Consider the following 19,110-nt stretch of genomic DNA (forward strand, 5'->3'; position numbering starts at 1 on the left):
TAGTTAAGGTGTTGGACTTCCGCATGGCAGACTGTGGTTTGAGTCCCAGATCTGGTAGCTTGTGTTCTTACTTTCCCTCTCTCTCTCTGGTGAGCACATGTGCCCTATAGCAAATTTTTGAAAATAATAGCAATAATGGATTAAATTAAATTAACGAATAACTGTAAAATAGATCTTTGCATTATCCCTCCAGCACTGCGTTTTGCAAATATACTCAGATATGTGTGATGTTTTCTCCTCCTCTGCTAGACAAGGAAGCACAGCGTGCACTGTCCCCGTTCCCATGAAACGGTCTTGCCGGGCTCCCTCTGTACCGCACACAGAAGTCCTGTGCCTTACTGTCCGCAGCTGTACGGCCCTGCGTGTGTGACCACGCAGTGGGTCCTTCAACCAGAGCCCTATTGAGGGCACCTGGTACTCCCCAGTCCTCTGCAACTAAAAGAATCCACAATGAATAAGCTCGTGCAAACATGACCTTCTGTTTCTTTCTTTCTTTTGTTTTGTTTTGTTTTTGGAGAGGTTTTTGCTACAGGGCGCGTGCGCTCACCAGACAGACAGAGAGAGACAGAGAGACAGAAAGTGAGAAATCACCCCCCAGGGGGGATGGCCACGCCGCAATCCCTTCTCCTCCATTCTCCTCTCGGGATCTTGGGCACGCACGCACATGCGCCCAGCGTGAGTTTTAAGCCACAGGGTCCGGGACACAAACCGCGGTCACCTACGTGGGAATCCAGCAACATAGCCATTACGCTAACTGCTGGTTCCCATGACCTTCTATTTCTGCCAGTGCATATTCGGGACAGATTCCTAGAAGTGAGATCTTGGGCCAATGAATGATGGCAGCTGGGGCCCTGTCCCCCAACGAGGCGGGGACCATTCTGTGACCCCACGGGCGCTGGGTGGGAGGACTGCTTTGCCAGCGTGAGCAGCAGAGCACACGATCTCTACCTGGGCTCTTCTCTGCCCGTTTACACGTCCCTGTGATCTATTCCGCGCTCTCGGGCACTGCTGGGCATTTGTTAACTGTTCTGAGCTTCTAGAACGTGCCAGGTCCAGCGATGGCCACCACTCCACCTTGCCCTCGGGCGAGCAGGATGGGCTGACTCCCGGCCGAGTTGCTCTAAGACTAAATTGTCCCACCAGACTGGTACCGATGGCGCATGGGGGTGGGGATTGCCCGCGGGATGACCTTGGAAAGAAAAAGGTGACCTTGAGGCTGGGTGTGGACCAGTGGTTCTCAATCGCGGGCAGTCTCGGCCTAGAGAGAGACATTTGGCAACATCTAGAGACTTTTATTTTTGTAGTTCTTTGGAAGTGTACGTTGCATAGTCAACGACATTTTTTGACTCTGTGGGGACATTCTTGCTGTTGGGCTGGGGAGAGGGTGTGGCAGGACCTAGAGGCAGGGGCCCAGGATGCAGCTGACTGTCCAGCGCGCAGGACGACCTGGCCCCAACGACCTGGCTCCGAGGCTGATAAACCCTGGCCAGAAGGATGACTGGGAGTTTGTGTTCAGTCATTGTCCCCCTTTGGGAAACACCTGCAAACACGTGAGACCATGTGGGGCCGGGGAGGGGACACACAGAGGCCGTGTGAGTGGCCGCATGGCCTGGATCGCTTCACTCCTCACCCTTCTCCAAGGATAGGCGAAGATGGATGAGGACGGCTGGTGCCCGCGGCCATCTCTCCACCCTCAGGAAGAAACCTTAAACCGAAACAAGGGCCCATGCCCTGAGACCCAGTGCTGATCAATAGCCCAAAGGCAGGGATGGAAGCTTCTGGAACACCAGCCATCTCAGAGCCACTTCCAGCCCCCTTCAGGCAATGCTGCCTGGGCACACACCCAATGCAGCAGGCATTTCTGCCAAAAAAGGAGACTTTTTTGGGAAGTTTCTGAGCAATTTAAAACTGGGGGTGTTTAAATGAAAACCATTTTGTAGCCTTCGCCTCACCGAGTGGGCGCCGGAAGAAATAGCTCGACCCTTGTGCCAGCTAAGCTGAGTGGCGACTTGAGCCAAACCCTCACACAAGGCAATTACTCCCACCCCAGGCAGCCCGGACCCCAGGCCAGCCCCGCCAGTCTGCCCAGAGGGTCTCGAGTCAGCTCTCTCCAGGTGAAGAGAAGGTGGTCATGATGGCTCAGTCTGGGCTTCTCTGGACCTCCACCCCCTGCCCTGCACCCACCCTCTGGGGCATTACTCCTTCTCACATGCAGGGAAACTGAGGCTGAGACTGGCCCCAGGTCACATAGCCAGGAAGCCTCTGCCAGCCCGGGCAGTGAGCCCATCCCCGGGGGTCCCCTCTGCCTCCACCTACTCCTGGCTGGAGTTGGGGGGGGGTCTGTCGTGCTCAGCCCTAGCGCTCAGAACCCTGGTCAAGGAGATGCCACAGGGAGGGGCATCCAGCCTGGCTCCATCTCACGGGCGTGGAAATGCCCGTGCCTCCACCCAGCCCGGGAGCAGGGCTCCCGGACACCCCTTTGCTCTAAAGGAGAACTCCCCGGAGCAGCCCGGCAGGGCTTGCTGGAGGACCTGCCGAGATGCTGTGAAGAGCTGAGTCCTGCTCCGGCCGGCGCGGGCCAGCTGTGAGACGTCCCCACCCTCTCTGCTACGCTTCCATACAACCAGCCTGGCATCTGGAGACACGACAAAGCCGACCCTCTCCGGCCCGGTGGTCCTCTCCGGCCCAGCACAGCAGAACGACAGCTCTGCTCTTAGTGAGGGGCCGAGGCTGAGGAGAGGCAGCCGAGGGTGGGGAGGACGCAGGCCACGTCTCCCAGGGGACCCAGTACTTGAACCCACAGCTCTGGACTCCAAGCGGATGTGCCGGATACTGGTTACCATCAAGCCCTGAATCACCTCCTGAGAAATGTGCATGGTGGGCGTCAGCGCTCCCCTGGGGTCTTGGGGCTTGGGCCTAAAGCATTTAGAAAGAAATACTCTCCAAGCCTCAGGCCATTGGCCTCCCTCCCTCTGGCGGGCCAGCAGGGGCTGGGCCTGCTCCAGCTTTTGCCCAGGAAAGGGTCCTGTTTTGCTCTGAGAGTCACAACAAGGCGTGAAACCGCCTCCAGTTGAACAGGCTGGTTCTGGGCGTTCAGATGCTGCCCTGGGGCTGGATCAGGGAAGGGATAAATAAACTACGCAGGTAGGGGGGCCCCTCCATGAGCTCTCCCTCCCAGAAAACCCAAATCGCATCCCCAGGACTTGACAAGGGCAAGGGCGGTTCTCTGCCATTAAATGATTTCACACATCCCTCTTATTTGGCTGACGGTGGGCCAAAGACCTTTAAAACTCAGCTCTCAGCCAAGTGACCAAGTGTCCCGCCTCCTCTCCCTGCGCCCATGGTTTTCTTATCCCATGTAATTTAAGGGGCTAAATAGTCTGGAGGGAATTAACTGCAAATTCTTCCTAACACAAATAAACCCAGCCTCTTCGTGTCTGCCCCTCTCAAGCCGTGGAGAGACACTCTCTGTTTGTTTTTGCTGCAAATAGTCAGTTTGCGCCTGACCCCGGGGCTGCCGTGAGCTCCAACCCAAATAAATAAGTTTTATTAATTAGCATTTATTCCGACCAAACGAGCAGCGCCCCACCCCCACGCCGTGCGATCTCCGCCAACGCGATCAGGAAAATAAACAGCGGGTCCCTGGGCCCTTGATGTGGATTTAACAAATTAACACCGGGCCTTCGTCAGAGGGGCCTCGGCTGCAGAAATCCTCACAGCCAGGAGCAGGGGCAGGAAGTGGAGGTGGGGGAGGCAGAGGGCCGAGGAGGCTTTGGTTTCCCCAGAGGTTTCTTGGTAGGATTTGGGCTCCTCGGAAGGGCCCGGGACAAGGGCTTGGGCAGGAACTTGAAACCACGTCCTTAGTCCTTAGCTGCCCTGCGGTGTCCTCCTCCTGGAGGACAGGGACAAGAATTCTCACCTCTTCAGAGGCAGGACAGCCTCCTGGCTAGGGGTGTGTAGGGGCTCCTAGCAGGGGCCCTGGGCACACCCCCTGTAACTGCCCCTACCCCTGAGAAATGGGAATGGCAGAGCCACCCTCAGGACACCCAGGGGGTGAGCTGATGGAGCACGCAGGAGCCGCAGGAGCCAGGAGGGCAGAGGTGGCCGAGACGCTCCTGGGGCTGGGCACGTGCTGAGCTCCCTGTTGGCAGGTGGGGCTACGAGGAGAGGCTCCCCGGGCTGCCCTGCGAGGATGGACCTGTTTGGGCCTGGTCCGTAGTTGGGCTCAACAACACCCTAAGGTGGAAGAGGAAAAGGAGAGGAAGCCTGGGGCCTGGAGCCCCGTGAAGATAGGTGTCAGGGCTCCCCGGGGCTTCCAGCCCCACCCCAGCACACCAAGCAAGGGGCCCACAAGCTAGTTCTCATCTCAGGACAAGCCAGCCTAAGCACAGACACTGAGGGACCAGGGTCTCAGGTCCCCCCTGAGACTTTTTCTTCTTCTTCTTCTTTTTTTTTTTTTGGAGAGGTTTTTGCTATAGGGTATGTGCACTCACCAGAAAGACAGAGAGAGACAGAGAGACAGAAAGTGAGAAATCACCCCCAGGGGGGATGGCCATGCTGCAATCCCTTCTCCTGCATTCTTCTCTCTGGATCTTGGACCGGCACACACACACGCCTTGTGTGAGTTTAAGCCACCGGGTCCGGCACTTGAACCATGGTCAACTACATGGGAGTCCAACGAAATAGCCATTATGCCAACTGCTACTCCCTCCCCGGTAAGACTTCTATAGGCTGACTTCCCATCACCACCTCCACCTGCCAGATGGGCCCCCGGGCATCCCCAGGGGGGTTTCAGGGCAGACTGCCCAGCTGCCACCCAGGTTCGTGGCCTCCTTGGGGTCAGTGCTCACCCTGAACACGCCAGGCCCTCCTTGCGGATGGCTACCCAGGTCATCTCTACCCATACCATCTCCTGGTCTCTCCCTTCTCCCTCCTGGCTCAGCAGGGCCACCACCTCCTCCAGGAAGCCATCCCAGACCCCAGGCTCAAGTTCCCATAGAACCCTGCATTTCCTCCACTGTAGCTGTCACACTGCAGAGACCAGCAGGGACAGGGACTCCTCTTTCTCCTGGGAACCGACCACAGGGCCTGGCACAGGTCAACTCTCCAGAAATTCTTGCTGAGTATAAATAAATGATTGAGTAAGAAGGCGTCAGAAGGCGTATGAAGACTCGAGAGCCTGCCCGCCTGTCCCGGTCTAGGGTCCTCTCCAGGCGGTCATCACGCCTGGGCCACTGCGGAGTCCTGAGGTCATGCGAGAGCATGTCCCCAGGGCGCGACCACCAGCGGCTACTCTGCTGGGCTTTCAGGGAATTTTCCCCTCATTAATTTCAAACAAAACCCCCAGATGCTGACACGTCTTTATAGCTACCCGTCAGAGGAGAAAAACATCTCCAGGAGGAAGGAAGCGAGGAATCAGAGGAATCAGGGCCTCCCTGGGCCTCACCACAGCATGTGAGAAGCCACCTGGGACTGCGGTGTCCCCTGCCTCCTGGCCCCGAGGCCAAGCTTAGGACACCTTGGAGCTTGGAGGAGGCTTCCAGCTCAGCCTCACCTGGGAGCAACTGCAATGCATTTCTTCAAGGCTGCATCCCCTCCCCAAAATGTCCCGGGACCACCAGACCCCTGAGAAACCCCCAGGAGGGGCCGCTGCCCTTTGGGGGACACCAGCACCTTCCTCCTCGGGCCTCTGCACATGCTGTGTCCTTCCTGGGCGTCCCCACCCCACTCCCCTGGGCCTGGCTAGTGCTCACACAGCCTGCAGTCTCCGCCTTCGGGCCCTGGCCCAGGGCACTCTCCAGACCCCCACACCAGGGCCGTACCCTCGTGCTGCTTCCAGACCCCTCCTGTCCTGCGTCTGTAATTAACACAACAGAAAAGCGTGCATTTTGCTGTCTGCCTTGTGCCTGTCTAGTCATTGGACTCAGCTCCGAAAGGCAGGGACAGGTTTGTCTCATTACTGCTGTATCCCCGATCCTGTAGGGAGCTCGGTTTAAACAATATGGCCTAATGCAGGGTTATGTAAACGAAGGACGGCTCATTCCAGAAGTGCATGGGAAGTCCCAGGTCCAAAGCCAGGCGGCCTGATCCCTAGGGCAGATGATGACTTCTCAGCACCAGCAAGGAAAGAAAAGATCAACTAGGCTCCATCAGAACTAAACATTTTTGTGAACACCATCAGGAAAGTAAGAAGACAACCGCAGAATAGAATTACCTACACATCTTACAACTTAATAAAAAGACAGGCAAGGGCTGGACAGGGTCTCAGTCATAAACATGGCACTCTGTGAAGTTGGTCCAGGTAGAAGGTTCTGGGTTAGTGTCTGGAGACATCCTGACTGCAGTGGGCATCAGTGTCTATATTCCAGATGAGGCTGCAGCTGGGGGGGAATCGTGGCATCTGACCCTGTCAGGAGTGCATGGTGACCTTCAGATACATGCAGACACACGGTTCTGTGAGCTTCATTCCCATGGCATAAAAACGATTAGTGTACGAACACACCAGCTGCGTGCTGTTATCAATACCGCAGAGCAGTATCAGGTTAAAGGAAGCTACATGTTTATCAGAATCAGCCTCGAAAGATCAGAGAAATCACATGGGGCCAGTCGTTCTCACATTATCAGCCGATTAACATCTGAAAACAACTGGCCTTGCATTCCACTTCCTCTTCTTTCATTTTCTGCCTATAAAATAATAAACCTGACACCAGATCAGGGTCGCGGCTTTCTCCATCAGAGAAGTCGGGCCCACCTGATCCTCACTTTTCTATCCTTGTATGTCTTTATGTGTTAATGTGAGTGTTTCTTTCTAATCCACACAACCCACCCCACACACACACACACACACACACATCCCAAAAAATGCATTCTGCTGAGCAGGTCCCGACAAAGTGGCGCCCAACGTGGGGCACAAACCCACAACCCTGGGATTAAGAATTCATGCTCAGGGCCAGCACGTGGCATAGTGGTTGAGGTGCTGGACTCCTGCATGGCAGACTGCAATTCAAATCCTGGACCTGGTAGCTTGCTTTCTCACTTTCCTGTCTCTCTCGGTGTGTGTCTCTCTGGTCAAATTGAAAAAAAAAAATAATAATAAATAAAATTAAATAAAGAATTATTTTTTAAAGAGTCTCATGTTTTACCGACTGCTGTTTCTTCCCATTTCTCTGTCTCTTTATCTCTCTCTCAATCATGGAATAAACTTTTTTAAGAAAGTGTTTTGGGGGGCCAGCAGATGGTGTAATGGTTATGTCACTGGACTCCTGTGTAGTTGAACACCATTTAAGTCTCAGACCTGGTGGCTTGAAACTCATGCCAAACGTGTGTGTGAGTGTGTGCCCAAAATCCAAAGAGGAGAATGGAGGAGAAGGGACTGTGGCATGGCCATCCTCCCGAGGGGTGATTTCTCGCTTTCTGTCTCTGTTTTTCTCTGTCTCTCCAGTGAGCACACACACACACCATAGCAAAAATCTCTCTAAAAAAAGAAAAGTGCTTTAGGGGTCAGCTGATGGCATGGAAGTCAAGGTGGCTGGATCCCACACGACCAGCTATGAGGCTTGAAAACATCTGTGTGTGTGTGTGTGTGTGTGTGTGTGTGTGTGTGTGTTCCAGATTCTGAGAGAATGGAGAAGGGACTGTGGTGTATGGTGTATGGTCACTCCTTTGGGGATGAGGGTACTTCCTCACTTTCCCCCCTCTCTCGTGAGCACACATGCTGCCTGACAAATCAGAGAAGAAGAAGAAAAAGGAAGAGGAAGAGGAGGAGGAGGAGAATCAGCCAGTCACAAAAGGCCACATGTTGTCTGATCCCATTTATGCGAAGTCTCCATAATGAGCAAACACAGGGAGACAGAAAGACCAGTATTACCAGGGGCTGGGGTGGTGGGGGAATTGGAGGGTAGCTGGAGGGCGAGGATTTCTTTTGGGGTGTGAAAGGTTCTGAAATGGGTTGTGCTGATGGTTGCACAGCTGAATATACTAGAAATCATTGGGCTGTGTGGTGTTTTGTTTGTCTGTTTTAGGATTTTACCATAGGGCATGCGTACTTGCCAGAGAGAGACAACGAGAAGGAAAGAGAAATCATTTCCAGGGGGATGGCCACACCGCAATCCCTTCTCCTCTTGGGATTTGGGCATGTACACACACAGAGCCAGTATGATTATCAAGCCACCAGGTCCGGGGCTCGAACCATGGTCAGCCATGTGGGATCCAGGGCCCTAACCACCATGCCACCTGCTGGCCCTGGACTATACACTTTAAATGGGTGAACTGCATGATGTGTGAGTTATATCTCAACAAATTTGTTCATTAAAAGACACAGAAAATGGGGTGCAGGTAGGAGCATTGGCCGTGCAGAGAATGTCAGACAAAGGAGATCCCCAGAAAGAGGTGACAGGGAGCGGGGATGAAGGCTCAGCACTGCCAGGAAGCCCCAGGGCCACTCTGGGCTAGGATCTCTGGGAAAGCCTCGTGAGAGAGTGGGGGAGTCAGAGGTGAGGACAGGAGAGGCCTGAATTTCTTCTGAGGCCCAGGAACCTTGAGAAACAGAGTCACCGGGTGGAGGGAGAGCAGGGGTGAGGCTGCCAGGCAGAGAACACTTATCTGCATCCTATTCTAAGGCACATTAAAGGACCAGGAGCTGGAGGCCGGTCACAGCTGACCACCTAGAGGTCTGGGCTCCTCGTGTGGCGCTGTGGGGACCTCCCTCAGGCCTCAGGCCACTGAGTTCCCAGCCAGATCCTGTCCCTCAGCACACCAGAAGCCAGGGGTTCAAAGTCCCAGGCTCCCCGGTCACATCTTTGGTCAGCTCACTCTCTTCCTCTCCTGAGACCCAAAACCAAGCTCCAGCGTGGAGGGGAGCCTGGCTGGCGTGGGGGCAGGGCTGGGTGGGCAGTCAGGGGGATTCCTGGAAGAAGAGGGCAGCCCTCTGCTCCACGCCTGCTGTAAGAAGGGGGTTGGTATGGGGCCCGTCTGGTTTTAATCTCAGGTTGATGGCCAAATGCCGAATTTATTGTAAAACCTACATTTTAATAAGGGGCTGGTATCTGGAAGAAAGCTGCCCTCGTTAACCATTTCCAGACCAGGAAGGAGTTTTCTGCAAAGGGCCCAGCATGGGGTCTTCTCTCCTGGTTAAGATCTCCCTGGTCTCTCTGAGCCTGCACCAGCTGGGGGAGGGGAGGGCCAGGGCACGGAGCTGCTCTTAGGTGTGCCGCTTGGAGCAACAGCCCTGAGGTCTGTAGGCTGCTGCTCCTGTCGTCTCGAGGACTCAGAAGGGACTCGGAGGCCATCTGTCAAAGCCCCTCCTTTTGCAAATGGGAGAACCAAGGCATAGAAAGGGGCAGTAACTTGGCCAAGGGCTCTCTCTCCTTCCTGCACCCTCCTCGGCCTGGGCTCCCTGGAAGGCTGTGGGAGAGACCATCCCTGATCCAGCTGTTGGGCCTTGGGGTGAGGGGGTGCAGGGCCCCCAGACAGCAAATACCTTTCTTCTGACTTCCCTTCTTTGTTTCTTCTTGCTACAGTTGCATGTACAGGCGCCCACAAGAGACAGAGAGAGAGAGAACGCACCGCTGGGGCATGACCGCTCCGCAAGCCCTCCTCCATCCTCCTCTTGGCATTTTGGCCATGCGTCCACACATGCCCAGCGTGTTTTTCAAGCTGCCACGTCCAGGACTTGAATCTCAGTCAGACATGGGACCCAGCTATCTCAGCCACCACCACACTCTGACCCAAACACCTGCCTTTCTGAGCATGAGAAGAATCGCTCCCTGTGTGTCCTTTGACAAGAGATCTCCCCTCTCGGGCCCACAGTTTCACCGCCTGTCCACAGGACAAGGCGGCTCAGCGTGACTGGACCAGCCAAGGACCGATTCAATACGGAGGTCTGTCAGAGAGCTGGTACCACCCCGTGGGCTTTCTCTCAGATGAAACCAACACTCTGGCTCCTGTGCTCTTCTATTTAATTCACGGACCCCTTGACTTCTGGGGGCTCTACAGACAACACAGAAAAACACAGGTGCCCAGAAATTTGCCAGCCACTTTGGTGGGGGGGTGTCATAGACTCTGCATCTTGCCGCCACGGACCCCACCCTGAAAAGTGATCTTGGTGCAGTCGAGGGTGTTTGTTTTGCCCCAGGAGAACCTGCCATATCTCAGGGTGTCCCAGTTAGTCCACCATGGAGGACAACCCAGACAGAGGCTAGGCCCAGCCGGAGGGACCCGCTGTGACCCTGGCACCAGGCATGGCTGCACTCCCAGGGACTGGGCTTTAAGGCATCGCTGCAGGTGTCATGGCCTGCCTGCGAGTTCCGGCCCGCTGGGAAACGTGCGTCAGGGCTCGCTGGGCGGGGCTCCAAGGGCTGTGGAGTGTCCCAGCCTCCGCGCCATGTGGGCTTGCGGGGGTGTGGGGGGGAGGTCTTCTTTCCCACCCTCTCTTTCTGCTTCCATTTACTCGACTTCTATTATGGGCCTGGCTCTGGGTCACAGAGCCCGCCTGCAGACATGCGGGAGGCACTATGGTAAGCCCTGTGCGCAAGAGGGGATGCTGGGGTTCAGAGGTAACGTGACTGACCCACAGCCAGGCAGTGATTAGGTAGGGACTTATATCCAGGCTGCTGTCCCCGAAGCCATGCTTGGAAAAGTCAGCCATTTCCAGGCCAGTGTGCAGCTGCCTCTAAGGGCCCAGCGTGGGCTTGCTCTCTCCCACAGAAGAGCTCTGCCCTCCAAGTCTGCAGCGGGCACCCGCAGCGAAGTCAGGGCACGTGCTGGCAGGACCGCCGTGACCCTGGCATAGGGCACTGCTGCACCACCAAGGAAACAAGGCCAGGCACCCGATCCAAGAGAGCAAACCCGAGCGTCAGTCCACACCCGCCAGGCTCAGGGCCCTGGCAGCCCAGAGCTGATGGTCCCCGCCCCCCCTGGCAGCCCACCAGCTGCTGCTGCCCACCCAAGGCAGTGTCCCCAGGGGGTGCACCCTCAGAGTCTGGGCCTGAAGAGTCTTTGACATTTCTAACGTGTTCTCAATCACATCCTCACACCGTAGCTCTGACTCTAGAAAGTTCTGTTATAGTGAGAATGAATCCATTCCTGGGTGGCCTACTCCTCATTATACTTGGAGAATACATAGAGACCCTCCCCCAAAACCATCTTGCTAACACGCTCTTTTTTTTTAATTGCCAGAGAGTATGCACACTGGGAGGGGAGAGAAGGCACCCCAATGGGCCACGGTCACGCTATGGTCCTTTTCCCTCCACTTTTTCATCGCACTGGGATTTGGGCACACACACACGTGCCCTGCTTGCCATCATGCTCTCTGGAAAGTTTATTATTTGTCTTTATCCATGAGAGAGAGGCAGAAAGGGACAGACAGGACGCCAGCAGGGCCTTCACTCAGCCAGCCCGGATCACAGGCACCAGGTGGAGCACTCACAGGGCTCCAGGACGCGAACCCAAGACCCTGCCACCTCCAGGCCCCAACATCACTAGCATTCAGGGTGGTGTTCCCGTGCTCAGGCTGGGACTCCGGGAGTCTGCTCTGCCCCTTCTGCTGAGGCCAGACCCTCTGGATTTCTCAGAGGGGGCCCATCGACATTCTGCTTAGGGATTCCCTGGGTTGTTAAAAGGGGACTTTGCTGTCCCCACGAGCTTCAGTGCAGTCACTTGGGAACAGCATGGCTCCAGAGGAAAGGCCCAGGGTCTGCTCTCGCTCCGCAGGGCCCACTGTGGCAGCTACCAGCTGTGTGGAGCCACCTGTCTCCATTCCCACTGTTCAGAGTGCAGTAAGAACTCAAAGTCAGGCCTCAGCCACACGAGCCAGGCCACGGGCTCCGCAGCCACGCAAGGCTCGTGGCTGCCAGGTGGCAGAGCACAGTGAAGGCGTGTTCCACCCTCACAGGCGGTTCTGGCAGACTGAGCAGCTCAAAGTGCCCTGGGTTTTCGTCTTTGCTTTAAAGGAGGGGAACAGTGACAACAAAGACCAGCACAGAAGGACAGCTGACAAGGAAACCTCTTACATGTCCCACTATGCCTGAGCATTGGTTTAGTGTCTTGCACTCTTCGTCCCGTGTCCACAGATGCGACCCTTGAAGACTCCCCTCAGGGAGTGCAGAGATACACTTTCTTTTGCAGATGGGGCAAGGATGAACACCCAAGATAAAAGACTCACCTAGCGACACACACTTGGCTGCACGGCTGAGGGGCGCCGTCCCACAGATGGCAGAGTGGCGTGCTCCCGCAGCCATGTAGTGGGCAACCTACCTGCCCATGCCTGGCTTTCCTGGGGATGGCTGCAGGGGACAGGCTTGCATGCCAGCCTGTCAGCTTCGGGAACAAGCGGCTTCTGCCTTCTGACGCTGCGTTTTCTCTCTGTACATGGGGACAGCAGTATCTAGAGGACCCAGAAGCGTTCGAGGAACAGCACTGGGTGTCTGAGACGGCCTGGCCATTTGATGAAGATTCCCCGTGAGTAGCATGGGGCGGGGCCGAGCACGTGGTGTTGGACGTGCACCGGGCTCCACCCTAAACTGCTGGCCCTTGCTCCTGTCTTCATCATGACAAAGCGCCGAGGGAGGCCAGTCATTTCACCCAGTGGGGATGGCGCACCTGCCTCAGCAGCGCTGCCCTCTGGCTCCTCCCGTGTCTCTCTGCAAACACGGGAAGTGCCTCCTTTTCTTGTCCTTAGGTGGGTCTCAAACCCCACCAGCTTCTACAGTTCTCCCAAGGGCCCTCTCCTCTCCAGCAGGAACTTTCCAGATTTTTTCCTGCCACCATGTTGGTCTGGCCTGCCAAAGTATAAAAGTATAACAGGTTGGGGCCAGCAGATGGCGTAGCGGTTACGTCGCTGGACTTCCACATAGCCAAGGTGGTTTGAGTCCCGGACCTGGCGCCTTGCTTTCTCACATCCCGCCCCAGGGCTCCCCGCCCTGTCTTTCTCTAGTCAATTTGATAATAAATATATAAATAAATCAAATAAATAATTCTTAAAAAAGAAAGTATAAAATATGACGGGTCAGCCCTGTGGCCTAGTGGTTAAGGAAGCCAGATCCTGCATGACCAATTGCAGTTTGAATACTGTCCCCATCAGCTGGAAAATATACTATGAGCGTGCGTGTGCGTGTGTGTGTACCCCAAATCCTGACAAGATACAGAAACGGAGGCCAAGGGATGATGGTATGACCACGCCCCACTGGGGGTGCCATCTCGCTCTCCATCTCCCATACTCTCCTGGGCTAGTGTGCAAACGCTCCGGGCAATTCCAGAAAGGAAGGAACGAGAGTAACAGGAGATCCAGTAAGCACAGTGGTCAAGAGCTGAATCTGGAGTAGGGGTGCCGAGGTTCAAACCTCCACTTCAATGCTGCTCTAAGTTACACACTCTCTGTGCTGGTCTTCTGGTCTAGAAAATGAGAATACACCAGTATCTCCTGCAAAGGGCTGTTGTGGGAATTAAGGGAGGTCATGTACATAAGGTTCTTGAAACCATGCTGGGGACGTAAGAAGTGCCCAGCCACACCACCCATGAGTGCACTTACCCCAGTCAGACGGGTATGTGTTCTAAAGCAGACTTGCCACGTATTGGCTGTGCGACCTTTCAGCAAGTGACCTAACCTCTCTGAGCCTCACAGTTTGCAACTGTTGGGGGGCTGTTGAGAGGAAGAAGCAACCGTGTGCCCCACACACTGAAGTCTTGCTCCCACACTGCAGCTGTTAGTGCCTCGCGGACCGGCTCTCTGCTCCCCAGAACACCTCCTCCCCAGAGGCAGGGCTGACACCCATGCAGAGCCCAGGTTGCCCAAACGTGCCTTAGGGAGGCTTCTGCCCTTCAGGGATGTTTCCAAGAAGTTAGGCTGGGCCCGGCAAGAAGCTGTGGCGTAGGCATACGCGGACTGTTCGTTCCGAGCTTGGTGCGCAGTGTGGCCTCAATAAACCAGAATGAATATGTGAATGAATGAACAGCAGATGACCTGTCCACCTAAGCACAGAAGATCTGCATGCACCATCAACTGTTACAAGCTGCCTCACCTTCTGGACCCTCCAGTCTGCAGAAACTGGTTGATTGATTGATTTTTAAAACTTTGCGACCAGAGAATGAGCCAAAGAAGTTCCCAAAGAGGAATTATCCCAAAAGTGACTTATTTTTATTTTTATCATATTTATTTATTTATTTTAGGGCACATGCTCTCAAGGAAGAGACAGAGTGAAAGTGAGAAGTCACCCACTCCCCTGCCCCCTGGATGGCCACACCATAATCCCTTCTCCTCCACTCTCCTCTTGGGATTTAGGGCATGCATGCATACATGCACATGTGCTTGGCATGATTTTCAAGCTGCTAGGTCCAGGATTTGAACCATGGTCAGCCATGTGAGAGGAAGGGCTTCAGCCTGTCTTTGCAGGAGCTCAAGGTTGGAGGAAGGGGAGCACTGGCCTTCCTGTAGCTGGAAGGTCCCGGGCCAACCCACAGCCTGAGCCTGCTCTGGAACACCTGCCAGGCCAGACTGACCCGGAGTGGTGGGCCACTGGGCCTGCATCCTCCCTCCATCTATCTCCTGAAGCTTAGGAGGGCCGCCTTGTGTCCCGAGCCCCTACACCCAGTGAGGGCCATCCCAAGCAGAGTCTGATCTTGGGGCCCAGCAGCCTGGCTTGGACTTTCACCTCCACTTCCCAGCTCTGTGACCTTGAGCTCAGGACTGCTTCTCTCTGGGTCCCAAAGTCCCGATGAGATGGCAGTGACGTGGGGGGACTTCGCCACAACACTGACAAATGGCTGAAGCCTTGGCTGCCCGCCTCAGCCCTGCCACCTCCACGCTGAGCCCCTGCAGATGGTGTGCACAGAGCACCCCTTCTCCCAGCCAGCATCCCAGCTCCCCTTTTCTAGAGTGAGGAAGACTGACATGGCCAGGGAGACCTGCTCTCTCCATGTATTCTCTGTGAAAAAGAAACTCCCCCAAGCACAGGAAAGGTCTGTAAACCAGAGAGCTTCCTAAGCCCTAAGGCCCTGGGCAGGACCTTCCTGCAGGCAGAGGGGGCTGGCCTGGCCTGGCTGCCTGTTCTGCCCACTCCTCTGCTCTCACTGCAGCCTCCTAGAGGTGGGACCTAAGTGCCCCCTCCGCACCGGACCTCCAGAGCCTTGGTTCTAACCTCCCAGGCTGGGGGACAGACACCCCTCACCGGGCACCGGGCACAGAGCCCACAGCGTCAGACCGGGGAACTCTGGGGCCCTGCCCAGCTGTCCACTCTATAGGCCAGACTGGTGAGGAGACTGGACCAGAGACAGAGCAGCCCCAGGCTCCAGTGGGGAGCAGAGGACGGTGCTGACCCAGCCAGGCGAGGGCCATCCTGTGTCCAGAGCAGGCCTTAGTGGGAGCCCCTCGCAGTCCCTCAAGCCGCCAGCTCCTTTCCCACCCCGCCCCCGCCTTGGCATTTCTCAGCGTGGCCCGAACACTCTGTCTTGGGGAAGCTCTGACTCAGAGCTTTGAGAAATCTGATGCACAAATTTAAGAAAACAAACTTTGGCGGGCGGGGAGAGTCCCCGGACCTTGAGGGGTGTGCGTATATATGGCGGGGGTGGTGGTGGCTGGGGACTGGCGTTTTTCTGGAGGCCACCCTTCCCTCCTCAGACACAGCGCCCGTGAGGCGGACCCTACCCTGGGGCCCCACGTCCCAGAGGTGGCTTTCTCATCTGGGCGGGGCGCGGGTGCCGCTGGGCGGGTCAGTGGGGGCGGGGGTCTCGTTTGCTCTCACGTGGGTCTGGGGTCGCCCGAAACACAGGGGGTGCCACCGCCCCCCTAGATCTCACGGTCACGTCCAGTCCCTCAGCCTCACGTTTCCTCAGGGGTTCAGCCTCAGCTTCTTCATTCCCCCAGGGTCCCACACCCACGTGAGCTCAGTGACCGTCCACCTAGTCGCTGCAGGCCTGGGTGCTTGGCGCCTGACCCAGGGCATCGGAGCCCCAGAGACCAGCTCCCCTCCCCCACCTGGTCCTGGGTTGGAGCTAAGACTGGCCGCCCTTCGCCTTCCTGGGCACCGGGTGCGGGCAATCCGGCCCCCGTTAGTAACAGTTCCCACGTGCCCAGCGCGGGCCAAGGGGGCGCCGGTCCACGCTCAGTAACCCGGGGAAGCGGGTACCGCTGCGGCCGTCCGCGTTTCACAGTCGGGCAACTGGGGCGTGGGGGAGCTGGGCGGCCCAGGGTAGCACAGAGAGAAAGCAGGGCGGGCTGACAGCGGCGACCGCGCTCCAGCCCCAGGCCGATCCGTGCGCAGCTGCAGCGCCTCCACGGCCGACGCGCACGCCTGGAACCCAAGGCGCCCTGAGTGGGTGCAGGCGGCCTTCACTCGCGGCGCCCTTCCCTGGGGATCCCCTCTTCAGCGGCAGCCCTGATCCCGTGGAGGAGCTCCTCCGCCCAAGCACTGGGAGAAGTGAGGCTTGGTGGGGACCGCTCAGGGATGTGAGCCGTGCTCCTTGGCAAGACTGTGAGAACCGCTGACCCCCGGTTCCTCCGATCCGACCCGGACGGCAGGGTGTACTGGGACCGCTCTGCTCCTGACGCTCTGGGCCTACACCAAGGGTCTTCGTCGCGTTTTGTCTTTCAAAGGGGGGCTAGGAGCCTTAGGAAAAGCCCCCTACTGGGTAAATGACAATAAATCTGAGTGCTGAGAGGAGGCGGGCTCTCTCGCCCGCCCGCTCTCGCTCTCCTGCAGCCTTCAGCCCCCGCGGGCTGAGCATGTGCGCTTGCAAATTGCAGTAATTTGTTGGCTCCAGAGTAAACTTTAGCCCCTCCCCTTTCGAGGGGCTTTATAAGTAAAGGGGCCCACATCAAAGTGCCACACTCCCCTCAACTGGGAGGAGTGTTTTTATCTGAGCTGCCTACACAACAGAGCAGAGGTTCTGTTAGAACTTCCCCAGTAATACCGTCTTGGGGGGCTCGTTAACTCGGGCTGTCAGAAATTCTGGATTTTAGAACGAAACCACACGTTTTTAAAGTTCCCAGCCTGAAGGTAATAAGCTCCATGATGGTGTGGTGTGTGTGCCCAGGCGTCTGAGACCCGCGGAGGAAAAGTCCTTTTTACTTTCCGACCTAGTCTCATGTGAACCGTTCTGGGCCGGCGCATGGGGTGGGGGCGAGTCCTGGTCCCCCACCCCCACCTCCCGGGGCCTGGGGTCCTGAAGGCGCTCTGTAGCAGGGGAAGGGATTCTTAGACAAACTTCCCCAACAAGCTCCGGGTGGGGAGTGAACAAGACAAGGCTCTGGTGGGTAGGAAACAAACCAGTGGGCCAGCTAGGTGGCATGGTTGCTAAGGCAGCTGGTCCCACATGGCCAACTGAGCAGTTCAAATCTCAAACCCGGGGCCTTGAAAAACATGCTGAGTGCCTTTGCGTGCGTGCCCAAAATCCTGGGAGGAAAACGGAGAAGGACTGCAGTATGGCCACCCTCGGGGAGGGAGGTATGTCCTTATTTGTCCTCTGTCCTTCTCTAGCAGTATACATGCGCTATAGCAAGTACACATAGAGGGCCAGCCACTAGTACCATGGCTGAGGAGAGTGGACCCACATGGCCAACTATGTGGTTCGAGTCTTGCACCCAGTAGTCTGAAAAAGGCATTGGGCATGTGTGATGCAAGCACAGAGCCCTAAGGGAGGGATAGGGGACAGGGTTGCAGTGTGACCATCCCACCCAGGGGTGTTTTCTCTCCCTCCCTGGACAGCACACACGCACTATAGCAAATTAAAAAATGAAACAAAAGGAATTCGCAGATGGTGTAATTGTTACGTCGCTGGACTCCACAGAGTTGGCTGCAGTTCCAGTCCTGGACCCAGTGGTTTAAAACTCGCACCAGGCATGTGTGTGTGTGTGTGTGTGTGTGTGTGCGAGCGCGCACGTGTGCCCAAAATCTTGAGAATAAATGAGAAGGGATTTCTAGGGGATGATTTCTCACTTTCTGTCTCTCTGTCTCTCCCTAATGAGTGCATGCACTCTATAGCAAAAATCTCTCAAAAAATTAATGAACAAGTAAAAGAAAGAAAGAGAAAAGAAAAGAAAGACTTTGTGACAACGGAAAGGACTTGATTATGTCTATAGGTTTATGGGGAAAATAACAGTAAACAGGAAGGACTTAGAGCCAGCCAGTGGCGTGGTGGTTAAGGCGGCTGGATACCACATGGATGACTTCAAGGTTTGAGTTCAAGAGCCAGAAGCTTGAAAATCATGCTGGGCGTATGTGCGTGCATGCCCGAAATCTGAGAGGAGAATGGAGAAGGGACTGCAGAATAGCCTTCTCTCAGGTGAGCTGCTTTCTCTCTCTCTCTCCCTGTCTCCCTCTGGTGAGGGTATGTGTCCTATATCTAAATAAATAAGGGGAAGGACTTAAAAGACACACACACACCAGCAACTTGGTCAAGCGGACGTGTGGGCAAGTCAGAGCACATCTACAGGAGGAAGGGAGGCCGGGAGGCCGGGAGGCCCGGAGGCCAGCCCTACCAGACAGCCATCCCTGCTGTGGCCCACCTCTGAAATGGCAGTCCCCTGTGGTTCTAGAGAGTACTGGCCTCTTCTGGACACAGAGCTCTGTCTCCTTCCCTCCCGCCCGTGGCCTCCTCTCTGCCCCCTGAGCCAGAAGCCTGTGGCGAGGGTGCTGAGCGCAGAAGCCTGTGTACACCCGAGGGTCACAGGAGGAGGAGGCCCTCCGGATCTGCATGAGGCCTGGCCAGCTGCCAGTGGGTCCTGTGACCCGCCCCTAGAGCCACCAGCAGCAAGTCCCCTTCTCTCTCCATGAGTGCCTAGCCCTGGGAGCTCTAGGCGAGGGGAGGCTGGGGAGGCCAGAGGCCTGGTCCAGACATGAGGTCTCTCTGGACCACATACGGACACCACAGCAGCTCCTGTGATTCTGTTTTTTGGAGAAGTTTTTGCTATAGGACACGTGCACTCGCCAGAAAGACAGAGAGAGACAGAGAGACAGAAAGCAAGAAATCACCCCGCAGGGGGGATGTCCACTCCGCAGTCCCTTCTCCTCCATTCTCCTCTCGGGATCTTGGGCACGCATGCACATGCGCCCGGTGTGAGTTTAAGCCACTGGATTGGGGACTCAAACTGTGGTCAACTACATGGGAATCCAGCAACAT

At 56.1% G+C, this 19,110-nt stretch overlaps 1 protein-coding gene across 1 annotated transcript in view; it reads right to left on the reverse strand.

The window, feature by feature from the left end:
* The window catches only part of PRRX2 (paired related homeobox 2), a 29,540-nt gene that overhangs the window by 5,452 nt on the left and 4,978 nt on the right, over positions 1–19,110 (reverse strand). The window lies entirely within an intron of this gene.

This window comes from Tupaia chinensis, unplaced genomic scaffold, assembly GCF_000334495.1.
Source record: "Tupaia chinensis unplaced genomic scaffold, TupChi_1.0 Scaffold000394_1, whole genome shotgun sequence".
NCBI classification, from domain to species: Eukaryota; Metazoa; Chordata; class Mammalia; order Scandentia; family Tupaiidae; genus Tupaia; species Tupaia belangeri.